Source organism: Sabethes cyaneus, chromosome 3 (assembly GCF_943734655.1).
Source record: "Sabethes cyaneus chromosome 3, idSabCyanKW18_F2, whole genome shotgun sequence".
Taxonomy (NCBI): Eukaryota; Metazoa; Arthropoda; class Insecta; order Diptera; family Culicidae; genus Sabethes; species Sabethes cyaneus.
The window spans coordinates 52,629,473-52,645,811 of NC_071355.1; the positions used below are offsets into that span (position 1 = coordinate 52,629,473).

Below are 16,339 nucleotides of genomic sequence, written 5' to 3' on the forward strand. Positions count from 1 at the left end.
GACGAGTTCGTAAACCTTGGCTCACTGGCAACAGAGGACAACAATACCAGCCGTATGATAATAAGGCGTATTATCAACGGAAGTCGGGCCTACTACGGACTCCAGAGACACTTGCGGTCGAACAATCTGAGCCCCCGTACAAAGTGCACACTGTACAAAACGCCAATTAGACCGGTTGTGCTCTACGGGCACGAAACGTGGACACTGCTAGAAGAGGACCTACGAGCACTTGGAGTTTTCGAACGGCGGGTGCTAAGAACCATCTTTGGCGGAGTGCAGGAGAACGGTGTATGGAGTCTCTACGGCGAACCAAGTATTCAGAAAGTGGTTAAAGCTGGACGGATGCGTTGGGCAGGACATGTTGCTAGAATGCCGGACAACTATCCTAAAAAAAGGGTTTCAAATCCGGTAGGAACAAGACGAAGAGGAGCACAGCGTGCGAGGTGGCAGGACCAGGTGGAGCGAGATCTGGCGAGCACTGGGTGCCTGCGAAACTGGAGATCAGTTGCCATGGACCGAAACAGATGGAGAAATTATACTGTGCGTAGGCCTTGTCGTAAGACGTTAAGCAAGTAAGTCTTAGCAATTATTCATTTTAGATAGCCAGATGGGTCTCGGTAATAAAGCAAAAAGAAACTTTGGAGATACCGGGGATCGAACCCGGGGCCTTTCACATGCAAAGCGAACGCTCTACCACTGAGCTATATCCCCATTGATGGGGAAAAAATACTCCATATACCATGAGGATATTTTTAACAACATTAAGAAATAATATTGTTCAATTAGATTACTCAATGGTATTATTGGTCAAGAAACCCAATTTGATTGTTTCGCTATTTCCATGTATTTGTATGTATAAAAAATATTTGGAAAATATTTTCACAATATTTTCCACGGTGTGTACGACTTTAAAAAATGGTCGCAAAAATGATGGAAACTTCATCTCATCGATACACGATGATATTTTCTACAAAATTTCTCGAAAAACTGTGTTACGCAAACCATAACTGTTAGAATTACATTTCAGTTACTTTTTTTAAACGTTCACTATTTATGAAATACGATATAAAATTTTAAATGCTTTAAATATTTCCCCATATGATACATAAAATAGTCAATTCTTCATATCATTGGGCACTAACAGCAACCACCGTGGAGTATTTTTACTTGCAATAGGTAAAGAGGGAAGTGGTTTAAACAGTAGTCAACTTTTGAGTCTATATAGGAACACCACCGGCGGCGGGGCATGAAAAATACCACAATGCTTCTTATTGCTGAGCTCTCGCCTTGAAAACTCAGTTTTCAGACTTTGGGGTTTTTTCATCGTAGGTATTCGTCGCTAAGCATATTCCAGTCAATCAGCTGAGGAACTAGTTTTGCGTGCAGTTGATCACGTATAGCGATGACGATGACTGCGTGTTCGCACCGTACAGGATCGCACTATGACATACTAACTATATAAGCCCATGAAATAGCGCCGTGTTTGTATCAGCAGAATGCGACGTTGTACGGAAATATTGTGCATTCGAATCCGCACAATAAGCCGTTAATTGAATTTTAAACTTCGACTTCAGGAATTTGAAGCTCAAAAGCTTGCCGGAGCTAACGCAAATCAATGTTAAATGCAATGTGATGTTCAACTATGGTAAAAGTTAAAAATTGATTAAATGTTCATACTTAGTAGATGAATAAATTATTCAAAGGATTCGTTCATCAAAACATGACGTACATGAGCAGTTACGTGTTAGATAAATACCGATAAACTATTAATGATTCACTACGGGGAAATCATGCCCGGCGACGGGTTACTCTTCCTGGCACTTTTTACGTCCAATGAGTACCAGAAAATCCCATTTATTCCACTTGCCTCTTTACTGACGTGTTGTGTTGCTAACACAGAGCGCACAGTTCGCGATAATAGTTTCAATCGCGGAGAAATCGTAACCATAATGTACTGCTAGCCAGCAAATTGTGACGCACACATCGACACCACGCCAGGCGCAGTGTAATCTCGAGCGAGTGAATGTGTTGCCTAGCATCGCGAACCCCGTGTGGCGTCGATGGGGGTAACTAACCAGAGGAAAACGGATCGGCATTCAAAGCCGACAAGCAACAGCAACAGCAACAGCAACAACCGTTCAGCGACACTAGCCACGCGGATCCGTCCATGGTGCCGCAACTGATCGCGCGCACGCTGACAGGGTGGGAGGGCCAACTGGCAAGAAAACCGCCAGAGCCAACCAACTCAGGGTGAAGGTCGTACAAATTGGTTGCCCATAGTCGACATCGCATCTACATCGAGCGTTGGCGGAATTGGGGTCAACGTCGTCGCTGTCGCTGTCCGCCACATCAGAAGTGGCACGGGGTGAACTTTTCTAGGAACCACACACGCATCCACCCCGTCCAAGCATGACGGAAGAAGCTCCCTCGCTGGCTTGGCTGGCCCGCTAAAAGGTGAGCGCAAAGCAATTTGTTTGGAACTCTCTCGGCGGCGAAATTGGAGCACGAATTTTTCGCCTGCCCTGGCCTGCCAGGGTGGATAAAAGTGCCACAAACGCAACAACACGTAGGAACTAGGAACACGAAGCAGGAGGAGAGCAGGCAGCAGAGCAGGGAGACGACGGGCTTTCATGTTTAGCTAGCGCTGAGCTGAGACCACTTTATCTGTGTTTCACTTTCCATCATTGTCGGTCGGACGGTTGGGGTTTGGTGCGATAAACGTGTTTGTAGGTATGTATCGCGCTGCTGATGTAATCGAGGAAGAGTGGCCCGCTGAATTGCAACGCTTTGTGTAATAGGATTGTGCGATAGAACAGCCACATGCGTGGGATTACTACATATTATCTTTCACTGGTTGTTTACGATATTTCTCGGTAACATTGTCAACATGTACTTTCAATTAGTAACGTGCGAACGCTGGAAACAGTTAAGTTGCCTCAATCAACTCAATAGCTCGACTTAACTGACAAGCTTTAAAATAATTTCCACATAAAGATAGGCAAACATTTGCCACAAAAAAAATTGATCATAAAAAAGGTTTCTTGCAAATGCGTCATGACCGGTAATTCCCGTCCATTGCTAGAATGTACATACTACGGCTTTGACGGCATGGAATCGGGCACAAACAATAATAAGTCGGCTGCGGAATATGTAATAAGGTAATGCGCATAAAGAATGGCACTTCGCAACTACTACCGTCATCACCAATAGCAGCACCAAACCCAACAACAATGAACCCCAGACGTGCAAACAAACATCGCTCAATGCGCGAGAAACTCAGTACCTCTACGATTCAGTACCTCTACGACTGAGTGTGCAAATAAATAATGACTCTTGAGTTCCGTCATAACTCATCGCGAGCAGGTTGTACACACGATTATAATCGAGCCGATACGATCCGATGCAGCCGGTCGGTCGGTCGGTCGGTGTTTACCGGCACGTGTGGCGGGTGGCAGGCAGCAGCGGTGCCATGGCAAGACAGTGGTGTGCCGGTGGCCGATATCAAGGTAGCTTCCGGGGCAAAGGCTGCAGCGCATCTTTTTTCACGAAATGTTCTTTGTTTGCGGATGACCCGCTACGATGGATGATTGCGGTGATGAGGATGATGACGATGATGATGATGGTTATTGTTGCGATCGGACATTTTCCACTAACAGATATGCACGGGAGTAGGGTAATGTCATGGTCGGTCTCTCGTGTAAGAGGTGAACTCCGTGGTACAACGTAGTATTGATAGGAAATTGTAGGTTCGATTAATTGTAGTTTCAGAATGAAATTATTTTTACCTTGAAAGATATGGATAACTGGTAATTTAAGAATTGTTTAATTGCACATATTCATATGTCTTAGCTTGACAAATTTATAACATACAATAATACATGTCTTCTGTAGGTCAAGGGTGAAGGCCATATGATAACATGCACGTGATAACCATTTGCCATAAAAATATAACATCATAAAAGTGATTTTTCATGTTGATGATCATTTTGATTTCATTTTCGAATAATACAATAATACAATACACAATTGTTCACTTTAACCACGAATTTATAGGACAAAATACTCTAGGAGCGTGAGAGATTTAGTGATGATGAAACCGCTTCTCTGCATGCCTGCCCATCGAATAGCACCTTCTAGTCCAATTGTTGTCGAACAGCAAATTCGATAGCCCGTCACTTCGCTTCAAACCATCTAACGTCACAAATGAGTTCGATGTCTCACCCGCCATTATTACGCTTGATTTTGAACGGCCAAGGGTAGTACGTATCATCCTAGTCAGTTCTGTTGGAAAACCAAGTTCAAGCATAATACACCACAGCTCATCAGCTTTAACTGAATCGTACGCCGCCTTGAAGTATGCCCCGTTTTATTATTTTACTATACGCTTCAAGCTTACCTATCACTTATTGAGGAAGTGACAGGCTGGTAGCCGGAGCGAGACATGTGCCAATCAGGGATGACTAGGTTTATGAACCTAGTAACCTGATCGGTGGCGCCACCCAGATCTCCGCTTTTTGAGATACTGCAGTCTGCGTGCTATTTGTGCTCCATAATTGCAGAGCAAGTGTTCCGAGGTTAAATATCATCTTGTACGAAACCGAGATTCCGAAGATGATATTTACTCGGACAATGTCCTGTCGCAAGACCGGTAAGCATGCTGGGATCTCTCTCATTGAGATTCAGCGACTTTTGAGTAACTCTCATACTCAACGTTATATATTTTTAGATTGTTTGAGCGATTGTACAGCCATCCTACTGATCATAACTGGTCGGCTCTCCTTTTGTTTCAGCCCACCCTCCATCCAGCACACAGTCAGAGATCAGGCAGAGTGAATCTCGACCCGTGAGTAGAGAGTTGGAGCCACATCTTCGTTTGTCGACTCACAACGAGTCTGCGTGTTGAGGATAGACGAGGATCAGGACTGAACCTCTGCTAGCGCATCGTTCAAGTCATGTTCCTCCGCTATTCTCCTCTCCCCCTCATTCGTTTCTTTGTTTTCGGCAGAGAGAGCATGCACGGTAAGAAACCGTCTACTGGATCATTGACCGGCTTAATGCAGCAAGGGCAAATTACTGTGGAGGGCGCCTGGTACTCCACAGGCTCCGTTGCGGCGAGAGAATTTATAGAACCCCCTCGACACGGGTCGCGTCACACCTTGGATTAGGGCAGTGGTGGCCACGCGACCCTTCGTGATGATTCGTGCGGCCCACGGACTGGCACTAGCACATAACCTTTCAAAGCAGGCCCTTTTACTAGCTTTTATCCCGCTCTTAAGCGCTGCGCGTGCAGCAACAAGTGCTACTCGACATTCAGCCCTGCCTTCGTCCAAACGAGCTCTTTGCATAATTCTTCTCGCACGAAAGCACGCTCCGCGGAGTTCCGCGATTTCAGCTGTCCACCAGTAAGCCGGTGACCTCCCATACCTAGGTTGGCTTTTCCTAGGCATGGTAGCGTCACACGATCGTGACAATACCTCAATCAAATGATCAGAGTTCGGATCGGGCATACCGCGATCACCGCACTCTCTTCGGATTGCTTTCACAAATACTTCGGGATCGAAGTATGATGTCTTCCCTCCACGGGTGGTTGGAATGTTGGCTCTACTCGCTGCCTGCCGCCACGTTATCTGACCAACACCATAGCGTACCGCCTGATGGTCACTGTGAGTGTAGCCATTATCTACCCTCCAGTTTCCTCTCAGACCAGGACTGCCGAATGTCACGTCGATGATAGACTTCGCGCCGTTCCTACTGAAGGTACTTGTGGTGCCGATGTTGGCCAGATCTACGTTAAGCTTTGCCAGAGCCTCAAGCAGAATACGACCCCTATGGTTCGTGCGACGACTTCCCCACTCTACCGCCCGAGCGTTAAAGTCGCCCGCCACAACCACCGGCCTTAGACCAGTCAGCACAACTGATACTCGGTCTACCATCCGCGTAAACTGCTCGATAGGCCAACTCGGCGGAGCATAACAGCTGCAGTAGAACACTCCACCCACTTTGGCAACCGCAAATCCCTCGTCTGCAGCTGACACAACCTCCTGAACCGGGAACCTGCTTGTCGTCCATATAGCCGCCGTGCCAGACCTATCCGAGACCCAGTTGCCGTTTCCGGCAGGGACGCGATATGGATCCGAGATTATGGCAATGTCCATTGCTAACTCAGAAACAGCTTGGTGTAACAATTACTGAGCCGTGCTGCAGTGGTTCAGGTTGAGTTGAGTCACTTGCACTATGAACGTGGCTTAGTCGCCGGCGCACCGCCCGGATACGGTGGACCTCCCGTTACGTGCTTTGCGTCCCGTTTACCGGTACAGTCCTGTACCGGTACCGATACAGGAGGCTCCGCGCAATCCCTTGCTTTATGGCCAGCACTGCCACATCTTCTGCACAATTGGCTCCTATCTGGCCCCTTGCCAGATAGACTTTTAGACTAGCAGCTTTCAGGGCTTCGTGTCCGTCCACCAGCGGAAGTCGTATGATGGTTACCTGGGTCCCGACAGGACCCTTACGTAGGCGAACCGCCTCGGTTGCCACCACGACTCCACTTTGCTCTTTGAGGGCCTGTACGACCTCACACACATAGGTGATCTCATCCAGGTTTTTAAGCTGCAGAGTCATTTCTGGTGTGAGAGCACGTACCTGCACTCCCTCCCCGAGCACTCCTTCCACTATCGACTTGTATGCGGAACTCTGCTTGGTAGCGTCCTCGTTCAACTCAAGGATTATTTCGCCCGTGCGTGAGCGGTGGATGCTCCGCACGTCCGCGCCCGGATCCTTGAGTAGGGCATCTCCTCTCATGGCCTTCAGAACCTCCGAGTATTTCGACCCGTCGGTTTTCAGGATAAGAGCGTCGCCCTTCTTCGCTCGCTTCCCTGTCGGTTTAGGTGAAGCTTTCTTTCTTTTTGGTGGAGCTTCCTCTTTTTTTTCTCTTGGCCTTGACCTCGATCCACGGGCCATCCCCCGGGGACTGTCTCAGACGCTTGGCAGATGCCTTACCGCTGTTGGTAGCGCTCTCCGTGGCTTCCAGGGCCGCGTTGCGACACGCCGTCAACGAGCAGGCATCCGTCTGTACTGACTTCGACTTCTGCCTTCACGGTCTTCACCTCTCCTGCACGCGCCACGAGGTCGTTGTGCACTTTGGTCGCTGCACACAAGGTTCTCCGAAGCATGAGCAAGCTCTGCTTCAAGTCCTTGGAGAAACTGCCGCGATCTGACGTGAACTCGATTATTATTTAGAGCTGCTGTGACGCTGCTACCACTTTGGGTAGTGCCGCCCTATTCTTTTCCATCGCCATGATTAGCGATGGGCCGTTCATCGCTGTGTCTGGTGTGGCACGCGTACCGCTACCCTTGCCACCCACACTAGCACTTCGGGTTGCATCCTTCTCCGCCCTTGGTGGAGAACGCTGGATGCCTCCCCTCGCGAACGGGTTTTCCACCGTATCTGCACTTGCTGTAAATTTGTTTAAAAGGCTCATTTTGATACTAAAGGGTCCCCCTTCAAGCCGCTATTCAAACCCATTTAATGCTCCGAATCATGTCCATTAACATTGCCGCCAGTTTACCGTAGTTGAAACCTTACTGGCATCGGCCCCAATGGGTCCCAACGGACCGTTCAGACACCTGGTAGACAAGAAGTCTAAGGTCTAGGTGTCCCTCTCTCCCTGTTTGTTTACAACCACGGATCCAACTAGAAGGGAGTTTCTGGTTTTACCCGGGACTTGGTTGTATTACCAGCTGGCACCACGAGGAGGTAGGGATAAGAGTTGCTATAACTGAAAGTGGTCGGGTTACACTGTTATAGCCATTCACCAGCCCGTATACTGCCCTGAAATCCACGAAAATATGATGCGTGGGCGCGTAGTACTCCCGGCATTTCTGGAAGATTTGTCGGAGAGTGAAAATTAAATCTACAGTTGTTCGAGGACCCTTAAGCCCACCTATTAGTGGTCTATGAATTCTCTTACGTTACGGGCATTTTCAAACGAAGCCGGAGAAAATGGCAATCTGCTGGCAATAAAACGCTCACGAAAGCTTCATGAGAATTTGCTGACTAAATCTGATTGTGTCGTTATGGAAATTCTTGGATAAGAATTTTACACCTCGTTTGATCGGTAGTTCACCGTTCACCGGAGCAGGGCTGTCCTGCACTCAGTGCACCTATCAGTGCACCCAGAGCGCTCTCTGCGCACCACCCAGTGTGAAGTGAGAGTGCGCCGTAAATACTTAATATAGAGCAATGCTTAGTTCAGCAATCATATGGATAATAATCGACTCTATAAGTGCCCCATACATTTTCGAATTTTGTTTGGCTGAGGTGCTACAGCTAAAATAGCAAAATAGGTGCACTGAGTGCAGGACAGCCCTACTCCGCAGGAGTGCGAAATAAAAAGGAGGTCTGAGCTTCCGAAAGGAGTGCCTTAATAGATTAAAAAGTGACGCTTACATGGACTCAGGACATTTATCACATTGAGATAAAGGTAATTTTAGGCAAAAATAAATCTCCGGCAGTAAGCGAAGATATAGCATAGTAAAAATTTAACAGAAATGACATATAGGGTGTGAAAAATCTTATATATAAGAATGGATTTCTGTCTGTCGGGATGTTCCTTATAGAATCAAAAACTACTGAACCAATCGGCGTAAAAATTTGCATGTAGAGGTTTTTGGGGCCAGGAAAAGCGTTAGTGATGGTTAGAGACCCCTCCCCCGACTAAGAGGGGGGGCTCCCATACAAATAAAATACAAATTTCTTCATAACTCGAGAACTAATCAAGCAAATAGAACAAAATTTGGCATTTGGGTGTTTTTGGTGACAAGAATTTATTCCATAGTAAATTGAGACCCCTCCCCTCTTTAGACGAGGCACAGTTTATCACGGGTCACTATCTTCAACCGATCCGCGTACGACAGCTTCTTGAAATCGGCTCAATGATGAAGACGGTGTTCTGTGTTTTGGCACATTTTGCATGGCTTCAACCTCTTTTGATCGCTGGGACTGGGCGCTGGATTCTCCTCTGCATGGCAGTACAGCGAACCCTTCCTTCGGTTTTTTCTTTGCGAATGACGACGACCCGGTTTTGGACTGGTACGCTGGCATGAGATTTACGTCGACATATGCCTCACAGGCATCTTCGACAATCTCCATAAGGAAATCCGTCAGAGTGCGAAGCGTCGGCTCTCCTTTGGTCTTCCGGTAACGCACCCACTCTCGTTTTTCCCGATCAGGAAGCTTGGCGCAGATTATCTGGCTTAGGTGGCTCCAGTTGGTTAACTTTGTCCAGAAGACTCTGTAGTAGTTCCCAGCAAACCAGATATCGTATATTCATGTCGAGATTTAATCTTATATAAATGGATATCACATCGGACTCGTATAAATGTGCACATGTTGTAAGCACATTGTGTAAATTTCATCGTATGTAATGCACACGATGATTGATATACGAATTATTAATAAAAATCGTAAATAGGTTGAAAGATAATCGGGTTATGCTTAGCGAATATCGCATATGACGATTTCTTAGATTTAGTTACCAACAAAGGCTATCATGAAGATGTAACCGTATTTAATTATAGTTTTCATCGGATTATGTTTTGCAAAATGTCTTATATGACATCGTTTTAGATTTATATGCAAGCAGTGATAATCATAAGATTCTAGGTGCATTAAAATATGATTTGCATCAAAACACGTTCAAATTTGTTGTTATTTCTTTACAACAAAAACAAGAAAATAGAGAGATTTCAAGGATACGTTCCTAATGCAGATTTGTCAACCAAAAAAATTAACGGTTTCTTCGCTTTTATTTTAAATTTAAATATTTATTTATTTCTTTTGTTAAAATTGAACTTATTTTTATTGCGGCGGAATATTCAAAAAACTATTATCTGGTTTGAAAAACTTTTACAATTACCTTTTTAACTATTCAAATTCAAATAAGCCCGCCTAAATATTAAGCAGCAAGCATATAATGATCAAGTCGTACTGACAAGACAATAAAAGATCTTTTTGAAAAAGCACTCTTTGAGGAGTTTGATTGTGTTTTGGCGTATTAAAATCACGTAACGTTTTAAAAATTAAAAATGTTAAAAATAGAAACTCATAATTTTTTAGATATTTCTCTGATAGGTAAGTGAACGAACGGAAATCTTAAAATTTACCAAGGAGAGTATTTCTCAGAGCTGGGCAAGTCTAGATTATGATCCATTCCGCTAATCTATATGCCTTAATATCAGTGCATCTTATGGCTTTTCAGAAGAAATGCAAATGTTAAGTGGAATTGGAAAAAGATATTCAGCATTAAACTGGTACAGTAAAAAATAATGTTTGATGCTTATTGTTGTAAGCAATTTTGAGCTGTCCTAAAGCATCTAAATGTTCAGCATTCTATTTTAAATAACCTAATTTCTTTTTAAGAGCTTCTGAAATTACAGACAACATTTTTGTACTTGAGCTTTAATAATATTATCTCCATGTAATCAAATATGAATATACATATAACGTATTCTAATGTATATTTAGAACAATCTGTACCACGGAATGCTAACAAAGGTGCTGCATATCATTCCATGAAGTCAGCATTATTATTAAAATTAGCGATCAAATGCAAACTTATTTACGACACTGTAATTCAGTCACAATTGACACAAACTCGGATGTCGGATGAGAATAAATCAAATCCGTCGTACTTACATGTTCAATGCATCAGATAAGATCTCATTGCTTACATGCATGCTAACTTCAGTTTAAGATGTGCAAAAATATCGTTGAGGTACTGATGTACCAGTAGCTTAAAGGTAATGAACAAATACTGCGGTACGGGTGGTTCTTGGTTCTAAACCAGGTGAGTACAGCTTTGTTTTAAATGATATAGACAAAAAAGTTAAATTTGTGACAGGTCGATAATATCTGGAAGCTTATGAAAAAAAGCTTTCAGCAAAGCTTTTACTTTTTTGTCTCATTAACTTTCAGGGCGAATATTTAGCTATAAATAGCCTGCTCTGTATGCAATTTTTGACACTTGCCATTTACCACATGGGGAAAGGCGAAAGGTAAAGTAGAAATATTATCGTAACTGTGTCGAAATGCAATCCAGTCAATCGGCTCAGTCGTAAAAACTGTTTTGTTTTGTCGGCATTTCAATTATTCTGAAGAACTAAATCATGTATATCGCCTCCACTTTTGCATGTATATGCCGTTTCTGCGCATGATATATGATTTGATAGACCTTATATGCTGATGTTTATTTCATTTAGAATTAAGTTATACAGCCCAAATTGTTTGCTGGGTTGTTCTGGACGACCGTAATGGCGACGCAGCTTCTCGATAACTCGCGGAATCGACTCAGGGAGGAGTAGTTGACCAGCTACCAATTCGAGAGCTTCGCCTTCGAGTGATTCCTGCAATCTCATTAGGTTCTCATGGTTCATATAGCCACAGGTCTCGTTTGACGTTTTGTAGGCTGCATAGAAAAGAGGCCATTGCGAAGGTTTGCCCGAGAACTTCGGAAGTTTAAAGGTCAACCCCTTTCTCGCAGCTAGCTGAGCCTTTGACGGTCCTACCCGTTTTTGACTCACTTCTTTCCCACTTTTCTTCTTTCCCGGTTTGCTCTTCACCGACGGACTGGACACTTCAGACTCTTCGTCCTCCTCTTCATCGTCTTCTTCGCTATCAGCATCTTCCTCGTCCTCGGTTTCACTCTGCTCCCCGTCCTCTTCACTGTCCGCCCCGCCTGCACCACCGTTCTCGAATTCTTCGGCAAGCTTCTTTACGTTTGCTTTGGTCAGCTTCAACGACTTGTTTCCTGCACCGGACGATCGTGCTTTACCTTCATCGGCCTTCTTCGGCGTGGATTTCGGCACCTTGCTTGTCGACAACTTCACCAACTCTTTATCCAGATCCGCCATCTTCTTTCGAACGCCCTTTGGTTCGCCTTCATTCGATCGATCTGCTCTTGCTTTTTCCGAAGCATCTCCTCCTAGAACACCATCTGCTGTTCTTCTTCTTCGGCGCGCATTTTCAACTCCATTTCCATCTTCTTCTGTTCAAACGCGCGCTGCAACTGTTTCTCCTTCCTCTTTAGCTTTATTTCCGTCTCTAGCTCCTGAAGCTGTTTCTTCTGCTTCTCTTCCAGTGCTTTCACCCTCGCATCTACGAGAGAGGATCCCTTCTTCGATTTGTCCGACTCTTCGGTTGTTTTCCGACTTCGAGACGACTTCTTGGCATCCTTCATCTGCTGGGCTTTCTCCTGACAATCCTTGTTTTGACAGTACCACTTTTTCGGGGTATGCTCTACCTGGATTTCCACACAACGGCAATGGAACCAGAGGAAACATCCATCGCATCCGATCATCGGCTCGTCGCATGTCGATGGACCGCATATTTCACATGGAGTTTGCGTCAAGTCGACGCTCTTCTCCGTTTCACTTTCGATGTCGGAATATTCCTTAAGGCATTTGGGGGGGTAGGTCCGATCTTCTCACTGTACAGCTCACGTGTCACTTTATTTTTGAGAATGTTCCGGGACAGAACCAAACTTTCTGAAGCAGTCAACTATTTTTGTTAACGACGCTCAAACTGTAATATTTTTTTTGGTTAATATACAGATTTTCTTAAATTCTACTTCACTTACAATAAAGTGGTTTCTTCTCCCACTTGCAACTTCCTTTTGTTTCACTTTAATCGCACTTAATCCTATTTTGTAATTATAATTTTAATTCAGTTTACATTTCAGATCATTCTTTGGTATTTTAAATTTACGGTTTATTTAGGAATTGTTTAGTTGCCCAACTTCGGTTCAGCTACCCTAACGTCGGATTTATGTATTTCTCCCGCTTCGTTTGGTATTTTGCTGTTTCTATCGGAAAGCCTCCGGTTAATTTGCATGGTTTTGATTAACTACATTTCTTACTTACAATCTAAATTCCTATTCCTTTTCAGGTTTGCACCGCGATTCACCGTTCCTGCAGGTAAGTAAGTACAATGGTAAGTATCTTTATTCGACTTCCATCACTAAATAGCTGTTTCTTCTCACTATCTTCTACTTACAGGCCTCCAAACAGAATTACGGAACGATTTTGTCCCTCCTACAACCAAGCGCAACACTATTTTATTCGAAAAAGGCTTTGAAAACTTTTACTTTCGGCAAACTACACTTTGTTTACTTTTAGTAGTAACCTAGCTAATTCACGATGGCGATTTTATGCTCCACTTCTAGTCTATATTGCTTTACTACTACCACTACATCTACACCTACTCCGTCCTCTTGTTTATTTACATCGTCTCTCTATCCCTTTCGTATCATCAGTACTCATTTGACGTACCGCAGCGCAGTGTTACCAGAAATGCTTCTGCGGTGTTGCAACAAGGGGAATTATAACTCCTCTCCCCTTTAGGAGGGGGGGGGGGCTTACCCACAAATTTCCTCATAACTCGAGAATTAATGAAGCAAATGGAACCAAATTTGGCATGTGAAGGTTGCCGAGGGCAAGAATATTTTCTATGGTGAATTAAGACCCCTCCCCACTTTAAGAGGGGGGACTACTGTACAAATGAAAAACAAATTTCCTCATAACTCGAGAACTAATCAAGCAAATGGAACCAAATTTGGCATGTAGGTGTTTTTGGAGGCAAGAATTTTTTCTATGATGAATTAGGACCCCTCCCCACTTTAGGAGGGGGGGCTCCTATACAAATGAAATGCAAATTTTCTATAACTCGAGAACTAATCAAGCAAATAGAACCAAATTTGGCATGTTGCGGTTTTTGGAGGCAAAAATATTTTCTATGGTGAATTAGGACCCCTCCCCACTTTAAGAGAGGCTTCTACATAAATGAAATACAAATTTCCTCATAATTCGAGAACTAATCAAGCAAAAGGATCCAAATTTGTCATGTGGGAGTATTAGATGGCAGAAATTTTTTCTATGGTGAATTACGACCCCTTCCCCTTTTAAGAGGGGGGTTCCCATGCAAATGAAATTCAAATTTCCTTATAACTTGAGAACTAATCAAGCAAATGGAACCAAATTTGGCATGTGGGAGATTTTGGAGTCTTGAATTTATTTTAATGATAGTTAGAGACCTCTCACCCCTGTGGTAGGGGGATAAGGACTCTCATACAAATAAAACAGAAATTTTTGCGAAACTCAAAAACTAATCGAACTCGAGAAATTCGAGACTCTTCCATAAAACATTATCCAATAACAAGACCACAAAAACTATCAATACCCAAGCAACAATGTAGGTTTTATTGTACTCTTATCGTGATCTTCAAGACCAATTTTGGTCTTAAATGCCATCATAAGAGTGTAATGAAACCCAAATTGTTACTTGGGTAGTAACACTAGATCATTCAGGACGAGACGGCCGCGAGTGCTGCCGGCGACCCACCGTCGGAAGCGCCGCCCACTGGGGGGTGGCAACTCCCCGCAGAAATCACTACTGTCTAGGTTTATTTGTTTTCCTAGGTCTACCTGGGTTTCCTGGAACGAGCGACAACGAGTAAGGAGAGGATCGCGAAATGGTACTTTCCGCAAAAAAGTTTTCCGTGAAATGATACATTCCGCTTAAGGTTTTTCGCAAAATGATATTCGGCGAAATGTTGTACAATCATGGCGAATATTACTATCCGCTTTCTGGCTATGCAACGAGGGGACAGGGGAGTTGTTTTCTACTTTACTGTGTGGAAAAATTGCAAATTTGTATATTAAACTACCCATTCCTGGTAACTAATAAGCCTTAACATAAGCAGCAAATCAGCGTATCTGGCATTTTATACTGCACGTTGTTGTATATTAGCTTTTTGACTGCATAGGTGTTGTAAATTGGCATCCAAAATTGTATTCAAATTCTTCGTGCCGGTAATTAGCTGTAAAATAGCATTGTCAGCACTATAAGAAGGTTATCGTAAAGTAGCTGTATATTTTGCCAAAGTAGCATTTAAGTAGCATTTAAGGCGACTTAATACGAAGTTAAAGTAATTAAAGTAAAGTAAAGTAAAATAAAAATGCTAAATTATAACAAAATTAGCATAACATTTGTCTCAGTTATAGTGTAGCTAAATATACTTAACTGTAAGCAATCTGTCAATTCCGTCAATCGTCAACTATAACTTTTCTGGGCGCCAATCGATTATAAACAATGTACTATTTACTTTCGCAAATTAGCAGTAAAAATTTTATTACTGTGCTAAACCAACAGCAGAGTGGTTAACGAATATTATCCGGTAAGAAAAAATTATCCACCCTGTTTTGTTACGACCTGCACTGATAGTGCACTCGCGGATCTAATCTATGGCCGCTGCTGGTTCGTTCGCTTTATAGCTATTAGTAAGCACGTTCGGCGACTGCACGCGCAAAATTCTCGTGAGGGGCTCAGCAGACGGATTCGACTGGCTACCGGCGAAAACGTGAACGATTCTTTCGCACGTGACAAATCCACCTGTAACACCCCAACTACAGGGCACACCAACGCGCGCACACACACACAGACACCGGCTGGTGCGCCCACCCAGCAGAGCGCAGTGCCTACATTTAGAATTTTCAAGACAAATCCAAACAAGTTCATTACAACAGTCTCGCTGCACGTTCTCGGCACGGTACAAATAACTAAGCCAGACAATCTGTTTCTGAGCGGTTTCCGAGCATCGCCGTCTCGTTGCTCAATCACAGGAATTAATAACGGAACAAATCTTGCACAACTCGTCGCTGTCGAATCTAGCGGCTGCTGTTGCCGCCACTACTGGTTGGTGTCTATACCGGGACCGGCAATGGAAGGGTCGAACGGCGAGTCGAGTCGAGTCGAGTCGAGTGGTGCCGCCTGCCTTAGGTGTTCTGCTCGGACGAGTGTGCATGTATTTCGGAGACCGCCGCAGCCACCGCGCGCTAGCAAGCAGCAGGTGAGCAGCAGCAGCGCAGCGTTTCCGGATAACTCGACCATGAGAGTGTGTAACAAAATGCAAACAAAGATATAACAAACGCGCGGGCTGGGTTGTAACAAAGCGAGTGGAATGCCAGGCCAGTCCACACCGACCGGCCACAGACAGGTACGCACACCACGCCACACACCAACCACAATCGCGTGATATCTTAATGAATTATTGTTTGATACAGCAAAGTTGATGGTGTACTAAGGCACTTTTAAGTTAGCTGAACATAAATCTTGCGGATGATTTGGATTATCAATCATCCGCGTTTGCTACCTTTGTAGGTGTTTGGTGCTAATTTTTATATTTATTCTGTTGCTTTATCGGTTTTGGCACAGCCACGAGAATTTTCTACTAAATTTATAAATTTTCTAAACGTGCAAGCCAGTATATCCTACTGTTATGTCGTT

The 16,339-nt window shown here is 44.1% G+C and overlaps 1 non-coding gene across 1 annotated transcript; it reads right to left on the reverse strand.

Annotated features, from left to right (window-relative positions):
* Nucleotides 1-639: 639 nt before the first annotated feature.
* Trnaa-ugc (transfer RNA alanine (anticodon UGC)) lies at nt 640-711 on the reverse strand. The gene has a single exon. It is a non-coding gene; the product is annotated as a tRNA-Ala (tRNA).
* Nucleotides 712-16,339: the final 15,628 nt, after the last annotated feature.